This window comes from Vombatus ursinus, unplaced genomic scaffold (assembly GCF_900497805.2).
Source record: "Vombatus ursinus unplaced genomic scaffold, bare-nosed wombat genome assembly UNPS02014816.1, whole genome shotgun sequence".
Lineage (NCBI taxonomy): Eukaryota > Metazoa > Chordata > Mammalia > Diprotodontia > Vombatidae > Vombatus > Vombatus ursinus.
This window is the reverse complement of record NW_020954594.1, coordinates 26,736,618-26,759,575: the sequence shown is the minus strand read 5'-3', so window position 1 is coordinate 26,759,575 and position 22,958 is coordinate 26,736,618. Positions and strand designations below refer to the sequence as shown.

The 22,958-nt window shown below is 37.0% G+C and overlaps 1 protein-coding gene across 4 annotated transcripts in view; it reads right to left on the bottom strand.

The window, feature by feature from the left end:
- Positions 1–22,958, bottom strand: part of NCKAP5 (NCK associated protein 5) — an 859,247-nt gene that overhangs the window by 510,993 nt on the left and 325,296 nt on the right. The window lies entirely within an intron of this gene.

Here is a 22,958-nt window from a genome sequence, read left to right as displayed (position 1 = left end):
ACCTTCGAATAATATATGTAGCAGAAGAAATTAAAACAATTTAAAGTTGGAATGGCCCTTAGAGATCTTTTAGTCCAGTGAGTGGATAGAGCACCAAACCTGGGAAGACTCTTCTTCATAAGTTCAAATTTGGCTTCAGACACTAGCTGTGTGACCCTGACAAGTCACTTAGCCCTGTTTGTCTCAGTTGCTCAGTTGTTAAATGAACTGGAGCAGGAAATGGCAAGCCACTCCAGTATCTTTGCCAAGAAAACTTCACATGGGATCACTAAGAGTCAGAAACAACTGAAATGACTGAACAACAACAACAAGAGGAAACAGGTCCCCAAATGTTAAGTAACTTACTTAAAATTGTAATTAGTTGTCAGGATTTGAACCTAAGTCCTTTATAACTCCAAATTTTTGGCACTTTTTTACTGCACCATACTTCAAGTACACCAATATTTACCTCTGATAGATATCAATAATATAAGATAAAGCCATTTTCTACCCCTCATTAAACTAAATGACATGCCTAGCTCTACTCTTCTTTTGAATCTTTCTTAGAGAGTAGGTTGTTAGCACATTTTATATTCTGTGAGACATTCAGAGTAAAGTGCTAACTTCACTGTGTGAGAAAAAAGGTGTGAGAATGAGCAAAAACTATAAAATAACATGATGCAGTGAAAAACAAAAACAAACAACTACAGGACAGATTAATAGTTTGGGCTCTAGTCTGGAAACTGCCTTTAAATGGTTATGTAACTTTTACTGAGTCATTTTCTTCTTTGTGAAACGAGGGGATTAGAATAAGTGTACTAGGGGGCAGCTAGGTGGCACAGTGGATAGAACACCGGCCCTGAAGTCAGGAGAACCTGAGTTCAAATCCGGCCTCAGACCAAACACTTGACACTTACTAGCTGTGTGACCCTGGGCAAGTCACGTAACCCCCAATTGCCTAAAAAAAAAAAAAAGAATAAGTGAACTACAGTGTCCCTTTGCTCCCTTCCCTCCAGAAACTTCATTAATGCCCTCTAGAAGAGTTTTTGAGGTATTCTGTGGGCTTCTGGGCAACCTACCCAGCCTACTTCTGATATAAAATATCTGGTCAGTTAAGAAAATGGTTCTGTGATTATTCAAAATACCTGGGAAAATGTTACCCTTCTGGAAACCTTAAGCACTGGAAATATTTTGGTGGAGGTTTTAAAATTCAGGCTTTACAATAGTAATGTAATAACTTAGAAATGACAGGTTGATAGAGACAGAATATCTCAGTGAAGAAAAGTCTGAATGAAAATGTTATCTCTGAGCAACAATGGATGCTGTGTATACTTTTTTTAAAATCTGTTTTATCAACATTCTACCAATCATCATAGAGTAGGAAGGAAGTTCAGAAATCACAGGATCTTAGAGTTACAGCTAGAAGGGACGTTGGGGACCACATTGGTGAAGCGGATAGAGCACCATGCCTGGAGTCAGAAGAGATGAGTCTTCCTGAGTTCAAAAATCTGACCTTAGTTACTAGCTGTGTGACTTTTTTAGGCAAGTCACCTTTTTGCCTCAGTTTCCTCATCTGTAAAATGAACTGGAGAAGGAAATGACAAAGCCCTCCAATATCTTTGCAAAGAAAACCCTGGGGTCATAAAGAGTCAGAAATGGCTGAAACAACTGAACAACAACAATCCAGCTCCCTTCATTTATTGATGAGAAAGAAATGAAGTGACTTGCTCTAAGTGACACAGAGGCAGAATCTGAAACCAAGCCTCTGCTTCCAGAATTAGTCTACTTTTCACTGCACATTCAGCCATTCAGCTTGAGTCAGCACACCTTTAGTAAGTGCAGAAAGGGAAGAATAAGCATTTATTAAATTCCTACTGGGTGCCAGGAATCAATCTATGTGCTTTACAAACATTATGTAATTTGATTCTTGTAATAATATTAGGTTCTGTTATTGAGGAAACTGAGGCAGATAGAAGTTAAGTCGTTTGTTCAGGATCATAGAGCTAGGAGGCTGGCTCTGAACTCATGTCTTCCTGACTCCAGATCCGGCCTTCTATTTTCTGTACTATTTAGCTGCCTCAATTTATACAATGTATATTATATGCAAAGCACGGGGGAAGAAATATACCTATCTAAATAACTATCTTCATATCTATCTATCTATCTATCTATCTATCTATCTATCTATCTTTAAAGTCTCTACCCTCAAGGTGGCCAAAATCTACTATATTAAATTACATCTAAGCCAGACGGAGCAAATTAATAGAGTTCTTATTTTCAAAGACTTTGCAGAGAGGAAATGGGAAAAACAAACTTCCATCACTGTCACTGACCTTCAGCCTTAAGGAAAGGGTCTCCAATAGTAGGATTAGAATTATCCACTCTTGTTTTCCTATCTGTAGGCATGGAGAAGAGATCACCAAAGTCTCTATTTAATGGGTTTTTAATGTATTTGGAAGGCTTTATTAGATCATACTTCTCATAACTAAGCTTGATCATCCCAGGTCTTGAACTAGAATTTTGTAAAAGGAAATTATTTTGGGGTACTTTTTTTCTTACAGAAACAAAAATAATGCTTTATGTAAGTGAGTTAAATCTAAATATTAGGCATGTGTGGGCTACATATCTCTTCACCAGGTTACCTAATATTCAGCATTTTAAATCATTTAAATAACTAGACCTTGGAATATATTTTGTTCAGTTATGGAAACCATACTATAGGAAAGAGAATCAATAACCTGAAAGCGTGTCTAGAAGAAGGCAACCAGAAAGGCAATGGGCCTTGAATTCATCCCACATGATGATTAATTGAAGTAGCTATGGATGATTAATTTGGAAAAGAGAAGACTTAGGGGGTACATGATCCCTGTCTTCAAGTATCTCAAAGGCTGTCATAAGAAAGAGGGATTGGATGTGTTGTTTGAGTGCACAAGGAAGAATGCAAATCTAGGAGTGAAAATTAAATTAAAAGCAATAAGTTTGTTTTGAGGAAAAACTTTCTAAGGGAGATATGTGGTATTGGCATGAATTGTCTTAGAAGGCTGTAAAGTCACCATAAATATAAGCCTTCAAGCAGAAGCTAGTTGACTGAGTATTGATTATGTTATAGTGAAGAATTACTATTTGAGTATATGTCAAACTAGATGGCCACTGTGGTCCCTTCAAATTGAAATTCTGACACTTTGTAAGAAAAAAAATCCTTTAACAAAAATAGCTGTCCAAAAATGGCTGAAACAGGGGTTCGCTCTCAGTTGAGATCTTCCAGCAAAAGCTAAATTACCATTTATAAGACATGTGATAGAGGGAATTCTTTGTCAGGTACTGATTGGACAAGATAATTTTAATTCTGATTCCATAAATAGCTGCAGTTTATTGTTTATGTAGCAGAAATACACATTTCATTATGATCTGTCTATACTATTTTTCTAAGTGTAGTGATTTCATCTATATTTTCTAAAATCCTGGAACTAAATTCTTACTGGGTAGAACCTCCTGACCTTCCCTTAAAATTTAGGAGAATGTTTTCTACATTAGCTGTTCAAATTGATGTTTGTGGACTACCTGACCATGGTGAAAGACCCAGATCATTGTTGGTGCTGAATTACATCAATACAGGTGAATGGTTCAAAACTATCTTGTGTGGTGTATTTTTCCAAGCAGTTGTTTTCAATGACAGTACAAAAAAGAAATTTCAGAATTACTTTGTTTTAAACTTCTGATACTTTTCCACTGTGAAAAAATCAAGTGAGTTTTGGACTTGTAGGCGCTAGATTCAGAAGCTTCTGAAACAAATTCATCCTCATGGCAAATGAAAGGGTCTTAGTAATACCAAGTACTAGGTAGATGGATCTCCTGTTTTTTCTCACCATGGGCTAATTCTCCTCAATGTCTGTTCTGCCTGAATCTCCCCATACTTCTTCCTTATGACCCTAGAAAGATGAGACAAGGGGTCCTTCTGTGATAAGAAACAGGCACACAAAGGATGTGTGCTTCCATAGTCTTTTTGATTGAGAATCTCTGTGCAAAGGGGCAGAGAATTTCTATAGAGGGAAATAAATCCAGGATTTGAAGGCCTATCCTGACTATGGCAGCCTAACTGCCCAAGAGCCCTTCCAACTCTCTCAATAAATTGTACTTCACCTCACCTCTCAAAGATCCTACAACTTATGACACAGGCACACTTAAGAAGGAAGAGGAAAGACTGAGAAGTTGTCATGAAAGACACAGCTATCACAGACTTATTGTCAGTCATCATCACAATCCCTTTCATTGTACCCTTTGCCCAACCCCTTGGGTATCATTCAATATGTCTGCTGTACAAGACTCAGGATCCTAGAGCTTGACATGGAATGAACCTTAAGATCATTTCATTCAACCTGATCATTTTAAAAATGAGGAAAATAGGAGCCATGGACATGAATTGATGCACCCAAATCCTCACACACAAAAGGTACCTCAAGGGTACCTTTTGGTCCACATTTGGTTACTCTTGAGCAAGTTCTTCTGCCCCTGTGCTATGCTGTTTCCTCCAGAGGCATTTACAACACATGAGAATGGAACACACAAACAAAAAAGCAAAACTACCTAGGAATATCTGGCATCCAATGTCACATTGCCTTGCCGTGAATACATCTGACCTGGCTCTTTTGGTCTGACCTCCTTCCTTCCTTCCTATATAGTTGTACAACTACAGTCTAGTGGACCATCTTATAGCAAGACACCGACCTGTGGTTCTGAATCTCTTTGCTTTTTTATGCTGTTTGCACACAGCCTCTAAATGCAAGTACCGTTTCCTTATTAGGACTATTGGCAGAAGCCTGCCTTCCTGTCCTTACATATCCAGGGCCTTTTCTCTCTGATTGTGAGCATCATCAGGATAGCAAAATGGGGTCATCTAGTTTTAGATAACATCAGTAGCTTATGGCTGCTAAAGCTCTTCCTTTAATAACCCCTGGTTAATAATCCCCTCTCCAAAGGCACAGACTTGTCAGATGATGTTCCCTGAGCAATGACTCTGGGTTTGCTTTCTGCCCAACCTTTGCTGTGCCCATTCAATAGCTGTTCCTGAAAGCTAAGTTCTCTTGGGCCCATCCCTGGGAGGGTGAAACTTGTGGAGGGCAGGACAACTTAATAATAGATCCTCTTGACATGTAACTATCTGTATCTTGTTATGATATTTTGCTCTGATGTATTCTTATCGGTTTCTCTTTGTTCTCTGCAGTGAGATAGTAAGTACATAGAAAGAAAAAGATTATTGTTTCTTTTGATTTCCCCCATAGTATAGGCTTCTACATACAACTGACACTCAGGCAGTCAATACTAAGTGAAAAGATAAAACAGACCTTCTATCCCTCTGAAATGTGGTATAATGTAACAATCTTAGGAATTGGAATCAAAATATCTGGATTTATGTCTAGGCTGTGAAGTGTAACAGTTCTTTGTCTAGACCTCTATTTCTCATGTGTAAAATGGGAATAATGCTTATATTACCAATGCCTTGCTTCCTTGCATTAGTTCCCTCGTTGTGTTTGAGAAAGCAACTTCTAAATTCCAAAATGATTTGGCCTCTACCTCAGCCTACCCCCACAAGTAGACATACTCTTATGCTAGCCCATATTCCTCTCTTGTCCTAAAAGATTTCGTAGATATCATTAATCACAATTAAGTATCAGTGATACTTAAAAGATCATGGAAAACAATTGGAGGTACCTCAAGTTTGGAGAAGGAAAAAAAAAAGAAAAGGTTGTCCTGATTTTCCTACAAGAGAAGAGAACAGATTATGAAAACTATAAGCCAGTGAGCTTGACTTCAATTCCTGGAAAATGCTAGCTCTTTAAAGAAATGGTTAGTGAACAACCAGAGAGGGAAACGGTGATTACAATGAGCTATCATGACTTCATGAAGAACAGAGCATGCTGGACTAACTAAATTTCTTTTTTTTGACAGGATTATGACACTTCCAGTTGGGGGAGGGGCAGGGAGAAAAAATCATGGTTATAGTTTAACTGGATTTCAGAAAAAAGATTTGATAAAGTATCTCACACTATTCTTTTGCAGAATATGCAGATTTCTGGGTTAGATAATACAATCAGATAGATTCACACCTGGTTGGAAAGAGAGATTGTTAATATTATTATAATCACCATTTTTCCAAGTGGTAGACTCTGAGGGGCCAGGTTAAAGTCCGGTCCTTTGCTCTGACACTTGTCTTCCTCAGGGAAAAGGGAAAACACAAACAAAAGCAAACAGGGAAAATCACCCAGGAACCTAGGAAAGGTTTCCTCTGCTCCTCACTTTAGGGCCCTCGAAAAGTTATCTAGTACCATCTACAGCTGAGAGGAAGAGCTCCAGCTTGAGAAAGTTGAGACATGGCATAGGAACAAATCCATTGAGATAGAGCCCCTGTTTCCCTCTATAGAAGGAAAGGTCAAACTGACCGTTCTTTTTAACATCTATTTCCTCCACCTTCCCCTCAGGCTTCCAACCAAGACTTTGACTAGCCACTGTTTGCCTAGACTTTCTTAGCCCCAAGTACTGCGGGGGGCCCAAGATACTGCTTGGGTCAAGGGGCTCTCTTCCCTCTGCTGTTTTGCTTTTGGGACCACCTGTACTGGGGTGACATGTATTGGATATCACTACATAATCTACAGGTAGTGATGGTTACTAGGTAAATTCATAGCCCTTGGGAGTTTACCTCTCCTCCCACCCCCCACCACCCAGTAAACTGAGGATCAGAAAGACTAAGTGATTTGCTCACTTTCACAAAGCACACTATAAGACAAATCTTGCAAGACACCTTCCTCTCCAATTCAGACATGTATAAACACATGCTGTCCTAACAGAAACATAGATAAGACTATAGCTCCTCCCCTCCTTTTTACTCCCAACTTTACAGTTTGAACACCCAGAAATAACATAAATCAGAATAAGAATCTCTTAAGGAGCAAACCCCACCACTATATGGGCTGCCATTACAAAGCTAAGTCCTGGATTAATTTGAAATAAACTTCCAAGTAGACCATAGTGCTGCTTTCCGTTCTTCTGTCCAATAAAAATACAAGCGCCAGTTTCAACTCTGGTGCTTCAGTGTCAGGTCAAGTCAAAATGGCTTGGATGACTAATTTATATACCTTCAAGTTCATCAGCTTGAGACACAACAGAATCAGGGGTATAAGGGCAAATGTTTAACAAGTGACTCTTCCCCCCAAAATGTGTACAGGATATACTTTTAAGTTTAATCTATCTTATTAACATTTCTTTCCATCACTTTCTTAAGTCTAGCCAATCAACAAAATAATGAATGAAGCTCTAATTTTTATCATCTGCTGATTTCCAAGGTGTCAATGCTCACAATGAAAATTTATTAATAGTCCTGTTTGAGATCACTAAGCTGGCTCTAGCACACTAGCCAGAAGGTGAGGGAAGGAAATGAGAAGAAGGGATGGGAGGGAAAGAGAGCCAGGTTAAAGTTTTTTGCAGTGACACAAAAGAACTGCAGGGGTCTTAGGTTCCTGGGTGATTTTCCCTGTTTGCTTTTGTTTGTGTTTTCCTTTTTCCCTGAGGAAGACATGTGTCAGGCTATTCTGTAAAGTTGCCTGAAGTTTCGGTCACTGTAAACCCTGAAAGGTTTGGGGGCTAATAATCTTTAGGTCACAAGGTCAGTGAAAGCTGTCACCTTGACAACATTTTTGAACCTGTTCTCACTTCTCTCAATTATGTAAGAGGTTACAGGATGATGAGAGTACTTGGAACATACCACAAAATGTAAAGTAGTTCCTTATAGTTTCTGATAAGAGGTGATAATAAACATATGAATTTATTGTTCTCATAAGCATGGTGACTGAAGAATCGTGAATTCTAAACTCTTATTTCCTTCTGACAATTATTCAGATTCCATTTTGCAGCTATTATTTTGTGTTAGCAACCGCGTCATCTGAATCAGTGTCAATACTCATCATGATGGAAATGCAAACTAGTAACTATCCAAAGAAACAAGATCTCTGAAATGCCAAACTTAAAATATACCTCTACTAAGGAGCAACTTACACACCAGCTTTTGGGCCACAGAGATGAGACAACATAACAGAAACTGTTTCATTTTTAAAAAGTTATAATGATAATCTGAAAATTTTCCAAGGAGCCTAAAGCATATTCATTACCATATGTAAATTAAAAAAAAATACTTACTGATATCCCTCCTTTCCCCCCAGGATGGTTTCATAAAATATTACAACAGAATAGGAACATGATTCAATTAATTTTTTCAGTCATGTGCAACTCTTCATGACCTCATTTGGGGTTTTATTGCCAGAGATGCTAGAGTGCTTTGCCATTTCCTTTTTCAGCTCTTTTTTTTGTTTTACAGATGAGGAAACTGAGGCAAGCAGGGTTAAGTGACTTGCCCAAGGTCACACAGCTAGCAATTGTTTGAGACCAGATTTGAACTGAAGAAGCTAAGTCTTTCTGACTCCAGGCATGGCACTTCATCCACTGAATTACCTACCTGCCTATGAACATGGTAGATATCTTATTTGGGGGGTTCATGGATGGGAGGGAAAAATGGCTGCCTTGACAAAAAGTCAGAGTGACTTAACCACAATTTTATATAGAGAGGAGAGCTGGTACTGGGAAAATGACTCAGTCACTGAGGTAAAGTGCTATTCCCTATATTATGCATAATAGATATATGTTTATACCTATATGCGACATTTTGGACCTTGTTATGTAATAGATGAGAGGTATGTTCCTAAAAGATATCACATATGAGTCTTAGTACATGACACCCAAAATGAACCCTTAATTTAAACACTAACAATGAATTAATACTTCCTGGAACCAGATTGTGAGGGGCTTTAAATGCCAAACAGAGGCGTTTGTATTTTATCCTATTGGCCTTCTTTTGCCTCTAGGATAAAAGGTATTTTCCTCTGGCATTTAAAACTCTTCACAATCTGGCTCCAGCCTATCTTTACAGACTAATATGCATTACTCCCTTTTATACACAGTGTGAAAAGCCCATTCAAAACTGACCTATTTGCGTTTCCATGTTTCTGAAAATCCACCTCCTGTCTAGTTGCCTTTGCTTACGTTTTTGTTTTGTTTTTTTCCCATGCCTGGAACACCCTCTCTCCTTGCCTCCATCTCTTAACTTCCTTCCAAGCTCACCTCAAGTGCCTCTGTCTACATAAATCTTACTTCCTGGTGTCCCCAGAAGCTAATGCTGCCCCACTCCTCAAATTATCTTGTATTTATTTTGTACATATTAGTTTCTACCAATTGAATTTGAGCTCCTTAAAAACAGGAATTTTGTTTTTTTCATTTTGGTTTTGCATACCCAGCACCTAATACAGTGTCTGACACAGTGCAAGTGCTTAACAAATTGTTATTTGGTTATTAATACTGAGCATTCCATGCAAGAAGACATGTCCAATATAATTTAAAATAAATTGTTCAATCTTTAGATTTTTGTTCTTTACAAAAGGGAAGATATAAAGAATATAAACTATTTTAGACATAATATATTTATCAAATCATCTTATTAGGGAAAACACATGAATGTAGCTCAAAATAAATTGGTGAAGACATTTAATTACAACTCAGCCATTGATTATTGCTGTGTAATTATTGGGTATAATGAAGCAAAAACATAGCAAGTCAATTAAAGACAAATAAAATTTCTGATTTAACTCTAAACCATTAGGAATCATTTAAAGGCACCTGTGCCACACATCCCTGGGAGACACAGATGCATATTCTCTGCTCTCTCCCCTGACCATTATTTTTCCCTCATGATACTAGTCACCTCCACTTAGGTTTACTTGGGGACTGAGGAACCAGGTAGTTACAGTTAATCATTTATTGAGCATTAATTACATGGTGGGTGTTATAACTTGATAGACCTCAAAAGGAAATGTTTTTGTCCACTACGGTAAAAAAGCAACATTTATTATGTACCTACTATCACTCTATGTATGAAGCACAAAAGGAAGGGCAAACCTGGTAATTATGTGTCTGATTTAACCATTATGGACAGCTAATCTGAATAATACCAGCCCCAACTGAATTTTCATTGGAGACCTATATTTTTGTATCTAGCTGTTAACATTGACAAATCAATGCTGTGTAGACATGGCATGAGGATATTCCCATGCTACAAGATACAATTTGTGGAATCTGCTAAAGAAAGAAAAGCAAAACATAAATCACTAAAAGATTTTTGGGCCATGTGGAACATAATCAAACAATATTAAGAAAAGAAAATAGAATATGACTGGTCCAGCCAAATAATTCTAAACAACAAAAAGAATGTGTAAATAATTAGCAATATCAACACTATTGACAGAATCAACTTTGTTTAATTTATAACTTACAGTAAACTATGAAAGAATATAATTGTTACAAATGGAAAGAAGCAAATTCAAGGGAATTTTTTAAAAAAATGTTGACATATAACTGTTATTAAGGTGAATAAACATATGAAATAGCTAGACTATCCAAAATGACCCTAAATTAAGATTTCAAGATTAAGTGCTGTAAAAAAGATTATATTAGACCGTGAAATAGCCAAAGTAATTTATTGGGGATTCATTTTATATGCGTGTGTATGACATCTTTTTTAAAAGAACATTTCCTAATAAAATAGAATAAAGATGATCCCTATTATTTAGGACTCACAAAAAGAGGAATCATCATTTTTTATGATCCTATGTGACTCAGTCCACAGACAACAGGAAAACTGGATAGGTTAACAGAGATTATGTCAAATGAGGAGCTGGAGAACAAATATGCATGGGATCCTTAGGGAATCTGCATACACATAATCTGGCCCACACAAATTGGCTGGTCCTATTATAATGGGTTATAAACTTCACACCTCTAGGGAAGGAATGGATTTGATACTAATGGAAACAACATTTGAGTGATCTCCCCAGTATACCAATTGCCATTCTCAATGAGGTTCCTGATTTAGGAAAACTGTGAAGGCGCCAATGTGTTTGATGACAGAAACTTTGATCCAGCCCCCCAGAGTCAGCATTGCAAATTCTTGGAAAAAATTCTAGTCTCATTAGCATACAAGCCCAGATTTACAGGCAGGAAAATACTGAGTCACTTTAGTATCTTCACAGGGCCCAGGTGTTGCAGTAGGTTAATGCAGTGGGCCAGGAATCAAGAAGACGTGAGTCCAAATACGACCTTAGATACTTACAAGCTGTGTAACCCTGGTCAAGTCACTTAATCTCTGCCTTAGTTTCCCTAATGATAAAATGGGGATAACAATAATGCCTACCTCATATGGTTATTATGAGGATCAAACACAATAATATTCGTAAAGTGCTTAACACAGCGTCTCACACAAAGAAGGCACTTAATAAATGCTTGTTTCCCTCCTTCCTTAACATGCATGAGACAAATATCATTAACATGGACTTTAAGTGGATATGGTAGCTCTTTGTTTTGTTGACAATATGACATAGTAGAAAGAACAATTTATTTTTAGTCAGAGAATATGGGTCCAAAAACTACATTTATCACTTATCATCTGTGTAACATTAGGAAAGCCATTATCTCTCTGGGTCTTATTTTATTTGTCTGTGAGATGAGGACTTTAGACCAGATGACCTCTAAGGTCCTTTGCAGCCTTACATCTATGACCTTATGTTTACAACAGAGGCAGCATGGCATATTTGAAAGACCAGAGTTCAAATCCTTCTACTGGAACTTATTAGTAATATGAGCACTTAAATTCTATATTAGGCTAATCTATATGACTTATTTATTAAATCATCAAGGAATTGCCATCTATATTCACAGGAGTTTCTATACCCAGAGTTCTTTTGAGTATTCTATTGTGAAATCATATTGTATCCATTATATTACTTGAAATAAAAGGATGAAACTTTTTTTGTTTTATGGTTATTGTAAGAGAAGAGTATTCATTCTACAAATATGGTGAGTACATTTTTTAAGCAAAAAAAAAAAATCAGGACAATTTGCTTCTTTTCTGAAATTGTTCAAGCTTGCAACATGTTACTTGAATGCTTTATTAATAAGAAACAGCATGGGCAAAGATCCCAACTGTTGTATGTTCCATGACACATGCATACATATTATATACACACCCACATGATATATCAGATAATATATAACATGTCTCTTTTGTTGGTGTCAATGTTTAGTGACACATTTTATTTTTTTGGTGAGGCAATTGGGGTTAAGTGACTTGCCCAAGGTCACACAGCTAGCACATGTCAAGTGTTTGGTCTGAGGCCAGATTTGAACTCAGGTCTTCCTGACTTCAGGGCCGGTGCTCCATCCACTACGCCACCTAGCTGCCCCGTGCTATATTCTTTTAACCAAAGTCATTTGGCTGTTTGCCTAAGGGTCTATGGATTTAGAGGGAGAAAATGGGACAGAACACTTGAAATGGGACTGATGCAAAAAATCTAGGAGATATGGTCAATGTACCTATAGACTACCAAGAAATAGACTGTCCTTCAAAAACACTTCAATCTAATAGACAAAAAGTAACTATAAAGGATCCTCCTCATTTATGGACAGCAACATGGCTGTGTCCCTGGTATCATACATATTTTTATACATGCTATATTTCTTCCATGCACCCCATCAATGTATGAGCCCTCACATACATGAGGGAAGACCATGACTTACACCTTTATCAAAAAAGAGAATCCATTATTAAGTAATTCATATTTATAGCAAGATGAGAGTAATCAACAAGTTGATTTATTTATTTTCAGAGAACTGTCACCCCTCACGTTACAATGAAATGAATTAGAGTTAATATATATTGGTTTCACCAAAAATATGAGGTAAAATCTATTGAAATTATGAAATTTTGTTACCAAAATTAACTCAAGTTGATCTATTTAGGAAGATTTTCACATAGGTAGAAGTTTTATAAAAAGGCAACAATACCAGGCTGCCAAATATCTGACCTAGTCACAAGCATGCAGCAGGGATCAACATTAAGTTGATGGCATTGTTTGACATCTTCATTAACTAGCTGGAATTCAGTCCACACATTACTTTAATGAACTCTGCTGTCCATTGCACCACAAAATCTGGACATATTTCAAATATCAAAGACAACTCAGGATTATAGAGAGTGATATGTGAAAGAAATGATTATGAAAGTAATAGGTTAATAAATGTATTTCTTCCTTCTTGCATATAGTAATTTCTACTTTTCAAAATGATATTCCATATGTTGTTACATTTATTCTCATAAACACCCTATGTTGTACATGTCCTATTTCAATTTTGCAAATGAAGATGAGGTACAAAGGATCAAAATTATTTTGACCAGTTTCACATAACTAGTTAGTGAGAAAGCTAGGAAAAAATTCAGGCCATATGAATCTCTCCCTGTTCAAATTATTTTGTTCTTATATGTGTGAAAGTTGCATTTATCAATAGAATGCAAGTTTCTTGAAGGCATTGACTGTTTTTCATGTTGTCTTTTGTATTTCCAGTATTTAGCACAGCTATTATCATTAATAATGTTTGCTGAATGGATGGATGATTTCTTAGTCAGTGTTCTTTCCAATACACCATGCAGCTTCTGTTACATTTAGAACTATACACAAATTTAGAAATCAGTACCTTAGTATAATAGACAAAACCTGAGACTGATTCTCCATAAGAGCTGTGAAAATTTGATTGTGTCTACAGTAGTTATCATTTGCCATGTGGAATTAAAACATCACAAATTGAATTTTAAGACTGACTAGCAATTGTCACCTGAACTTATAACTGCAAACTCATCTCCCTTCAGCCCAAGAACTGTAGTGCTCAACTTTTTTTTTGTCTCAAGACCCCTTTATGCTCTTAAAAATTATTGAAGACCACCTTCAAGAAATTTTGATCATATGGGTTATATCAATTGATGTTTTTTATATTCAAAATTAAAATATCTTATTATTAGGAAAATAGCTTGATACTGTGGACACCTAGAAAGGCTCTTAGAGATCCTCAGCGGTCTTCAGATCACACTTTGAGAACCAATGATATACATTGTGACTTCTGTGCCAACCATATATATGTGTTTCTCCACATTATCTTACTTCCCAACTATCAAGCCCACTGACCACCTACTTTCTCAAGAACCTAATCAAAGTAAACAAGGAATAGATGGATGAGAAAGTCCAAAACGATGATATTGGCTTGTAACAATGAAGAAATTTGCCTGGTAGCAAAAAAATGGGATATCATCTCCAAAAAGTCATCTGATAATACCCATGGCCTAACCTAACTCCCCTCACTCAAATCACTCTATCATTTCTTTTGTTTGGCTTTGTTATACTTACAGAATTGTCATTATAAACTGAAGTAATTTTATTTTGTTTCCCTTATAAGCTCTGCTATATAATCAACTTTGGTCTGTGAATTCCTTCATAACCCCTTTGTATAGTGCTCTGATTATAAGCTAATTTTGTTCAAGGATCATATTTTAGAGATCATACCACACAGAAGTGCCCAGCTGTACTTGGAATGCAATAAATTTTCAATTTAATTTTTAAGATAACTTATGAAATGCCTACGTATGAGGTATCAAGTTGCTCTTTGCTTCAATTAAGTTACTAATGTAGAAACATGCTAAATGGTGTTGAAGATAATAATTGTTGGCCCCATATAGCTTCCAAGTCCACAAATTGATCCTGGAAAGCATTAAGTCACAAGGTAGAGGGAGAGATATAATTAGCCTGAAGTATAGTGACAGTTATTTCTTCAATACTTCAAAGATTTGCGATTTCATAAGTATTAGCATTCACTCCACTCTAGACCTGAGGAGATGGTTCCATATGTTGCTATGGCTAAAGGACAAGCAAAGAAAGGGTCAATTTCAACCTTTTGGCACATAGTAGATACAAGAGTGTAGCTATTGTAAAGGGAAGTTTTGAGAGGAAATGGAAGAGTGTTTCAACCGGAGGAAGAGATATTAGCAGATATCCATTTCTTTCTTTCCCTCACTTTAGGTGAAGGTATTGCAAGACTAGGGGTAGGATTTTGGGCAAAAGGTATGAAGAGGTTAAAATATTGGTGGCTCTAGAAGAACTCTTCTAGGCTATTAAGATACAGGGAGCCTTTTGAATCAGGGGGACCATTGAGTCTCTATAGCATTAGGGGTCAAAAGCTTTTAGCCTGAGGCTTTTCTCTTACTCTGGAGGACTGGAGTATGGGCAAGATGAAAGCGAGGGGTTATTGAATTCTTTAGGGTCACTCTAGGCTCTAGGCCTACTGGATAGAAGTAAAGGGGATATCCAGGATACCTTTGGGATGTCTAGCCCAGTTCAACAGGATAGAAAAAAAGAAAAGGATTTAGGATAGATACTCTATCCAATATTCCTGAAACTGAGACACAGTTAGGTGAAATGAATTGTCTTCTGGTTGTAAATTTAGTTGGAATTTTTAAAAATGGGGCATCCATCCTAGTAGAGTGGATGGGGTATAATAGAATGAGGTAGAACATGCATTGGTGGAGACTGTGATGATGAAGAGAATATTTTCATTTAAATAGTTTTGATTATACAATTTTCATGTTAGGCATGCATTCAAACATGTAGCCCATGCTTTTTTTTTTAACCCTAAGATACTAATTTCCCTGGGGAAATAAAACATATTCTTTAACTCTATGGCTTTCCATAAAAGATTCAAGTCTGAGATCACATATTACTATTAAAGCATTGCAATTTAGGAAAATTTATAGCTGTTCAATCAAAAGTATAATTTGTAGAAACTAGGAAAATAGGAACTACTTAATTACTCAAAGACTCAAAAAGGAAGGAGAGGAATACATAGTCTAATCATTCATCGTTAAAATAGAACTATAACAATAAAATTATATAGAGTTCAATAAAATTCCAGAGAAAAAATAAATAGGATAAAGAAAAATAAGAATGAGAGTGGGAAAGAATAAAATTATCTTCTAAATTAAGATCAACTGACTTTTATGGAGTATGGATGATATATTAGGTTTTAATACAAATTCAATCTTAGTTATATCATATATATGTATGCATGTGTGTATATGTATATACACATATGTGTATATATGTATGTGTATGTGTATATATGTATGTATGTATATGTATATATTATATATACATATATATGAGAAAATTAGAAAAGAGAGAAAAAATAGAAAAGAAATTAACAGCTTGACTCAAGAAGTACAAAATCTTGCCTAAGCAACAAACTTCCTAAAAATTAGAATGAATCAAATAGAAACTAATGACTCTATAAAAGAATAAGCAATATTAAAACAAAGTCAAAAGACTGAAAAAGAAGAAAATGTAAAGCATCTTATAGGAAAAAATAACCAACAGAAGAAATAGATCAAGAAGAAAAAAAATAATTAAGCATCATCGGACTACCTGAAAGTCATGTTCAAAAAAGAAAAAAGAAAAGAAAAAATAACCTAGGTATCGTATTTCAAGAAATCTTAAAAGAAGATGACCCACATCTCTCAGAACCAGACAAAAATGTAACTAGAAAGAATCTACTTGTGACCTCCTGTAAAAAAAACAAACCCAAAATGAATACTCTTAGGAATGTTACAGGCAAAATTCAGAGGTTTTCCAAAGAAAAAAATACTTTAAGCATCTGGGAAGAATTCAAATAGTGGAGATATATATTCACATATGATTTAGCAGCCACTACTACAAAGGAAAGCCTAAAATTAAATATTCTAGAAGGCACAGGATATATGCTTATAATCAAGAATAATTTACCTAGTAAAACTGAATATAATCCTAATTAGGAAAAAATAGATTTTTAATGAAATAGAGGACTTCTAAGCAATCCTAATGAAAAGACCAGAGTTGTAGATATGTTTTGAAGTACTAACACAGGAGTCAAGAGAAACATAAAAAGGTAAACATGAATGAACAATCACAATAGATTCAACAAGGATAAACTGCTTAATTTCTAATATAGGGAAATGATACATGTGGCCTCTGAACACTATCCTCATCAAGGGTCTGAGGGAAAGTTTATTTGGAGAGAAAACCTGGCAATAGAATGTCTTGATAATCTTAAAAGAAGAATGGGAAGAGAAGGGAATCAATCAATCAATATTTATTAAGGGCCTATTACGTACTAGGCAAGGTCCTAAGTGCTTTACAATTACTATCCCTTTTGATCCTCACAACAATCCTGAGAGATAGATGATCTATTACTATCTCTATTTTACAGATGAACAAACTGAGGCAAACAGAGGTTAAGTGATTAAGCAAGTGTTACAAATCTAGTGTCTGAGGTTGCATTTGAACTCAGGTATTCCTGATTCCAGGTCAGCCAATCTATCCAATGCACTACCTAGCTTTCCAAGTACCATTGTTCGGTAAGAAATTATGAAGGGGATAGTTTTTAAGAGAAGCCAGGGAAGATTTATATGGTCTGATACAGAGTGAAGTGAGCAGAATTAGAACAATATGTCCTACAAATAGCACAACAAGCAATTTTGAAAGACTTTAGAACTGTGACCAACATAATGACCAACCAGTATTCTAGAGGATCTATGACAACATGTGCTATCCACTGCCTTGTAAGAGAGATGAATGACTCAGAGAATAGAGACTTTTTTTGGGGGGGTGGGGATGATGATGCATTTTAATGCATAAGGTTGTTGTTTTTGACTGAATGCTTATAACAAGTTTTTTTTTCTTTCTCAATTAGGGGTGGAATGGGAGGGAAAGAATATACATTTTTGCTGATTAAAAAATAAAAATTTAACCTAAAAATTGGTAAGCAAAATCAAAAACACAAATGCAAAAACAGAGGCTATATAGACACAGAAGTATTGGGGAAATTCTTCTTTTCATTACCAAATTCCTATAAATATTTTCTCCACAAGCAGCTTTAACCAAGTATTGCCCAACACTTCTCAAGCCCTTATGATCTGATTTCTAACTTGACCTTTCTACCAAAACTGATTTACCCGCTGTTACCACATAATCTCTTTACTGATAAATCTAATGACCTTTTTCTTAGCCTTCATCCCTTTTCATGATGAACCTTGCCATATGCAGCTAAGAAGAGGTCATTTTGATGCCTTTAAGGATGCTTCATTTAGCCATCCAAGATTAGCTCAGATACCATTGCCTATAAGAAGCTTTTCATTATGCTATAGTGCAATCTAATTCACCAAGAAGGCCCTTACTAAATAGCTAATATATGTAAAGGACTGTGCTGAGCAATAGGTGGGGGATACAAAGACAAGTTACTTTGTAATTATTTACTTGTATCTAATTTGTCTGCCCTGGAGTACTGTAAGTTCCTTAAGCAAAGAGACAGGTTGTTTGTTTGTTTGTTTGTTTGTTTTTAATTTCTATCTGCAAGCCCCTAGCACCATGCCTTCTACATAGTAGGCATTCAATAAAAGCTTACTGAACTGAATTGAATTTAACCATCAATGACCAGGAAACAGTTCAATGGTGACAACTTAGGTTTAGATATCCTAATGAAGAATCTTGAAAAGGGGACAGTCCTAAACTGTCCTCTGGAATGCCATTCCACCCCGTGGATTGATAGGGGATGACCTAGTCCTCCTTAAACTAGGTCATGATTTTTCACAAATGTGGAAGAACTAATTTCAATATTTGCCATTTCTGCTGGAGGCAATATTGAATTCTCCTTTAAATATACTTGTGTTGTTTTTTATCTTGCAATTCCTCATTTATAAGCATTTTTGTCATTGTTTTATCTTTTGGTTGTTCTGAATATGAAGGGCAAGGGTAAGGATGATAGAGAGGGTAGGAAGATTGTTTTATGATAGGAAACTGAGAAATCTCAATCAAGGGAAGAATGAAGCCTTCAATATATAACTGAGCTTTTTCTTCTCTTTTCCAATTAGGTTTTTTTTTAAATAAAACAGCTTTTATTGATGTCTTTGTTTTTATATTATTCATTTTTTAATATATTCTCTCCCATTTAGTCCTCCTGCTTAACAGTAAAAAAGTTATTGGAAAACAATAGACACAGTAACCAAATTTGATAGAATGTGACATTCTCCTCCTATATTCCTCAACTTCTCTTTTGCAAGTTGAAAGGTGTGTCTCATCATCTGCTTCACAGAATTGAACTATTTTTTTTTTATTTTTTTAGGCAATTGGGGTTAAGTGACTTGCCCAGGGTCACACAGCTAGTAAGTGTCAAGTGTTTGGTCTGAGGTCACATTTGAACTCAGGTCCTCCTGATTTTAGGGCCAGTGCTCTATCCACTGCGCCACCTAGCTGCCCCCAGGATTGAACTATTATAATTAATCAGAGTTCACCTGCTTTTACTGATACAGCATTAACTTTCTGGTTCACTATGCAACCCAAAAAGTCTCTCTTCTCCTAAGGGTCATAGCAGAGGGAAGGTGAAGAGAATGGGACATGCTGTCCATATGGTAGAACCTAGAGTAGGCATCTTGGAAACCAGGGCATACTCTTGGGTCTAGCAGATACGTCTGTGCCACTGCCTAACCACTATAGCTCCTATGTGGTTTGCTAAGAAATCTTCCTTCCAGAGAATTATTACCCTGTAGGAAAAGGAGGAAGGAAGAAGAGAAAGAGAAGGAGAAGGGGAAAGAGAAGAAAAAGAAGAGGAAAAGGAGGAAAAGGAGGAAGAAGAAGAACTAATAATAATAGATATCTTTATATAACACTTACTACATGCCAGTGCTAAGCACTTTACAATTATAATCTCATTTGATCCTTACAACAACCTTGGGAGGTAGGTACTTTTGTTATTCCCATTTACAGTTGAGGAAACTGAGAAAAACAGGTTAAATGAGTGCCCAGGTTTTCACAGCTAGTATGCATCTGAGGCTGAATTTGAACTCAGGTTTTCCTGAATCCAAGCTCAGTGATCTATTTATTGGGTGACATAGTTGCCTCTAAGAAAAAGGGAGGTTGTTAGAGAGACCCCTTTGCAATCCTCCGACCATATCTGAAAATTCCACATTAGATCTGACAGCTCAAATATGTTTTCATTGACTTGACACTAGTCCTTACTCCTAAGCCTAGCAGTAAATGAAAACAAACCAGTTAGCAAATATGAAGTCTCCAAGTAAAGTTCAATGACTTAAGTAAACTTCCGCCAAGCAAAAAAGACAACAAAGAAAAACTACAGCTCCAAAATTTCCCATGTTGCCTAATGGTATGAAGCACTGGAAGGGTCCCTCCATAGCTCTATAGTCTCCCACAATAACAGACCAAGTCCCTATGTTTACTTTTACAGCTTATCTATAATCTAGCAATGTATATAGCCATCTCTCATGATGTAAATCACTTTCCTCTGAAATGCTACCTTTCTTTAAAACTCCTTTAGTAAACTTTTCAAAATGATAAACAAGGGTATTAGCATTCCACTCCATACTCCCCAACCCTCATTTATGAACCAAAATTTATAATCATCAGCTGGTATTCTGCAAACCATTTGGAAAGTAAAGCCAAGAGTGGTATTCACAGCTGTGGAAGCCAAGGAAGGAGCTGAAGTGAATGCATGCTGAAGAACAGAACAGAAGATAAGTAAAGCTATGGGAAGGCCTTCTGTAGATTCTTTCTCTAAAGAGGAAGCATGTACCCTTTTATGAGATCCTGTCAAATAAGAGAGATGTCCTATTTTTGATGTAATGGAGAAAAATTATCCTCACCATGTCTTTCTTCATTGTATCTCATAGACAGTGGATCCTCTCATTTTTTAAGCTATGAAGTACTGAAAATTGCTACATTTTTCAAATGCTATGTATCCTGCTTTGCAAATTCCACAAGAAGGCCTTGTGACTAAAGACAGATATGCCATGGCCTACTTGTTTTGTTTCATTTGCCAGTGTTCACAGCATCTTCAGTATAATGTTTTATACTATGTTACTGTCACTGATGCCAGATATCTCTACTGTAAACTGGGACAGGGAATCTTAACTTGATGCAGTAATTTACAAATATAAGAAAGTTTTCTGGATCACCGTTGGTATTCTATGGATGGCATTTCCACCCATGATGCTTTCCTGATAATGTATCTTTTACACCCCTCTTCAGTAACTTACTCCCAGCTATATTCCTCAAACTGTCTCATAATCTGCTTCAGAAAACCATATTCTTTGTTTTAATACCATTGTGGTGACTCAAAATCCCACCCCTGCCCCTTTTCTTTTTGGTTAAATAGGAATGATCACAAAATAATCTGTGTTTTGTGGATTCTCTTATAATTTTTTTTAAAGAAGAAAGCAAGATACCTTGTCTGATTCAGATGCTACACATGGGGTTAAAATGTTTACCAACATGATTTTCCAAGTTCTTTACCAAAGCAGAAAGAACTTGGCAGGTTAATTTATATGACTGACAGACAGTATAGTAGTTGGGGGAGGGGGAGAGAAAGATTCACAACACCACTTCTTCTTACCAGTTTTAAAAAGTCTGTACTTGAGGTTTTCCAAAAGTAGCAACGATTCCTAAACTGCTATGGATTGGGGGAGGGATGCTTTTTATCATTATAGCTTAAACATGAATCCCACTTCATAAGGAAGGGAGGACAGCATACACAAAAATCAAGGGAGAAAAAAACATCAGGACACTTAACATTTTCACCAAGCATCTTCTTACATGAATTGTACACCTCATGGGGGTATGGGGAAGGACAGAAAAAAGAAGTTACTAACTAGACTAAAGGAATGGGGGGGGCAGAGGACAGAAAATAGTATATTTTTTGCAGTGACTTGATTTCTGGAAAATAGTTTCCAGAAAGGTTGAAATTTTTTTTCTGGGTCAGTAAAGGGTAGACCTATTTCAGTAACCAGGCAATCAGAAACACAGAAGTCAAATTACAAGGGGAAGAGAAAGAACCGGTGGAGGAAGAAAGAAAAGGAGTAGAGTGAGCAAAAGCCACATTTATCTGACTCAACAGAAGCAGTTATGATCAAGAGTAGGAAAGGAAGCTCAGGGGCTGCAGACTGTTACTGAGAGAGAAAACAGTCAGATAACAAACGAAGGCACTGGGTTTAATCTGATAGATTAAAATATTCTAATCGGTCCCTTCTCTGCATAAAAAGGAATGGGGGAGGAATAAAACTGAGGGGCAGGAGGTGGGAAAGCTAGTGGGCTACTATGGAGGTCTCTATCACTCCTCATCAGGGAAGCCAGTGCACAGACTGCTCCTAGTTCTCCCTCCCTTTCTAGAAAAAAAAAAAAAGAAAGATAAAAGAAAGAAAGAAAAGAAAAAGATCATATTTCTGGGCCATCAATCAGCATTAAGCTGCTTAGGGGTGCAGAGCAATTCGGTACATGCAGTTGCCAGTAGCAACAGGGCACACACTCATGATGGGGTGGGGAGGTGAGTAGGAGTAGGAGAAGAAGGCCTGGGGTGGGGGGCGGCAGAGAGTAGCGCCCAGGAAGTGGCAGGTCAATGAGGAAAGTGAGGGTGCAGGAGGTGCGTATTAGAAGGAATGGATTAGATGCAGCAGGCCCTTCAGCATCTGGGCAGGGAGTTCCCAAGTCCTTTACTCCACAGCGCGTTCCGGACCCCCCTCCAACCCCAGTCAGTCAAGTCTCCCTGCTCTCCATCTCCGCATCTCCCCATCATCTAAAGTCCTCATAAAGCAAGGGCAATGCCAAGGGGAAGGAGCAGCCCACTGCTTTGCTTGGGTGGCACCAGAATCACCTGGGGAGTTCTTTCTCTATCCCCCAGGCTAAGGATCTAACTCTCCTCCCCTCCCCCTTTCTGTTGTGTGTGATGTGCCGCGTGAGTGAAGGCTAATGTGTGAGTACACACACACACACACACACACACACACACACACACACCAGAGACACGTGCGTGTTTGTTTCCATTTGTGTTTCCAGATTTTTAGCAGGTTTCCTGTGTCAAAGCAAGGACCCACAGGTGGAGGACGGGGGAAGGGCAACTGCTGCCTGGGCAGAGAAGGAAAGGGCTCCCTGGAGTGTGGTCTTGGGAGAAACACACACACACACACACAC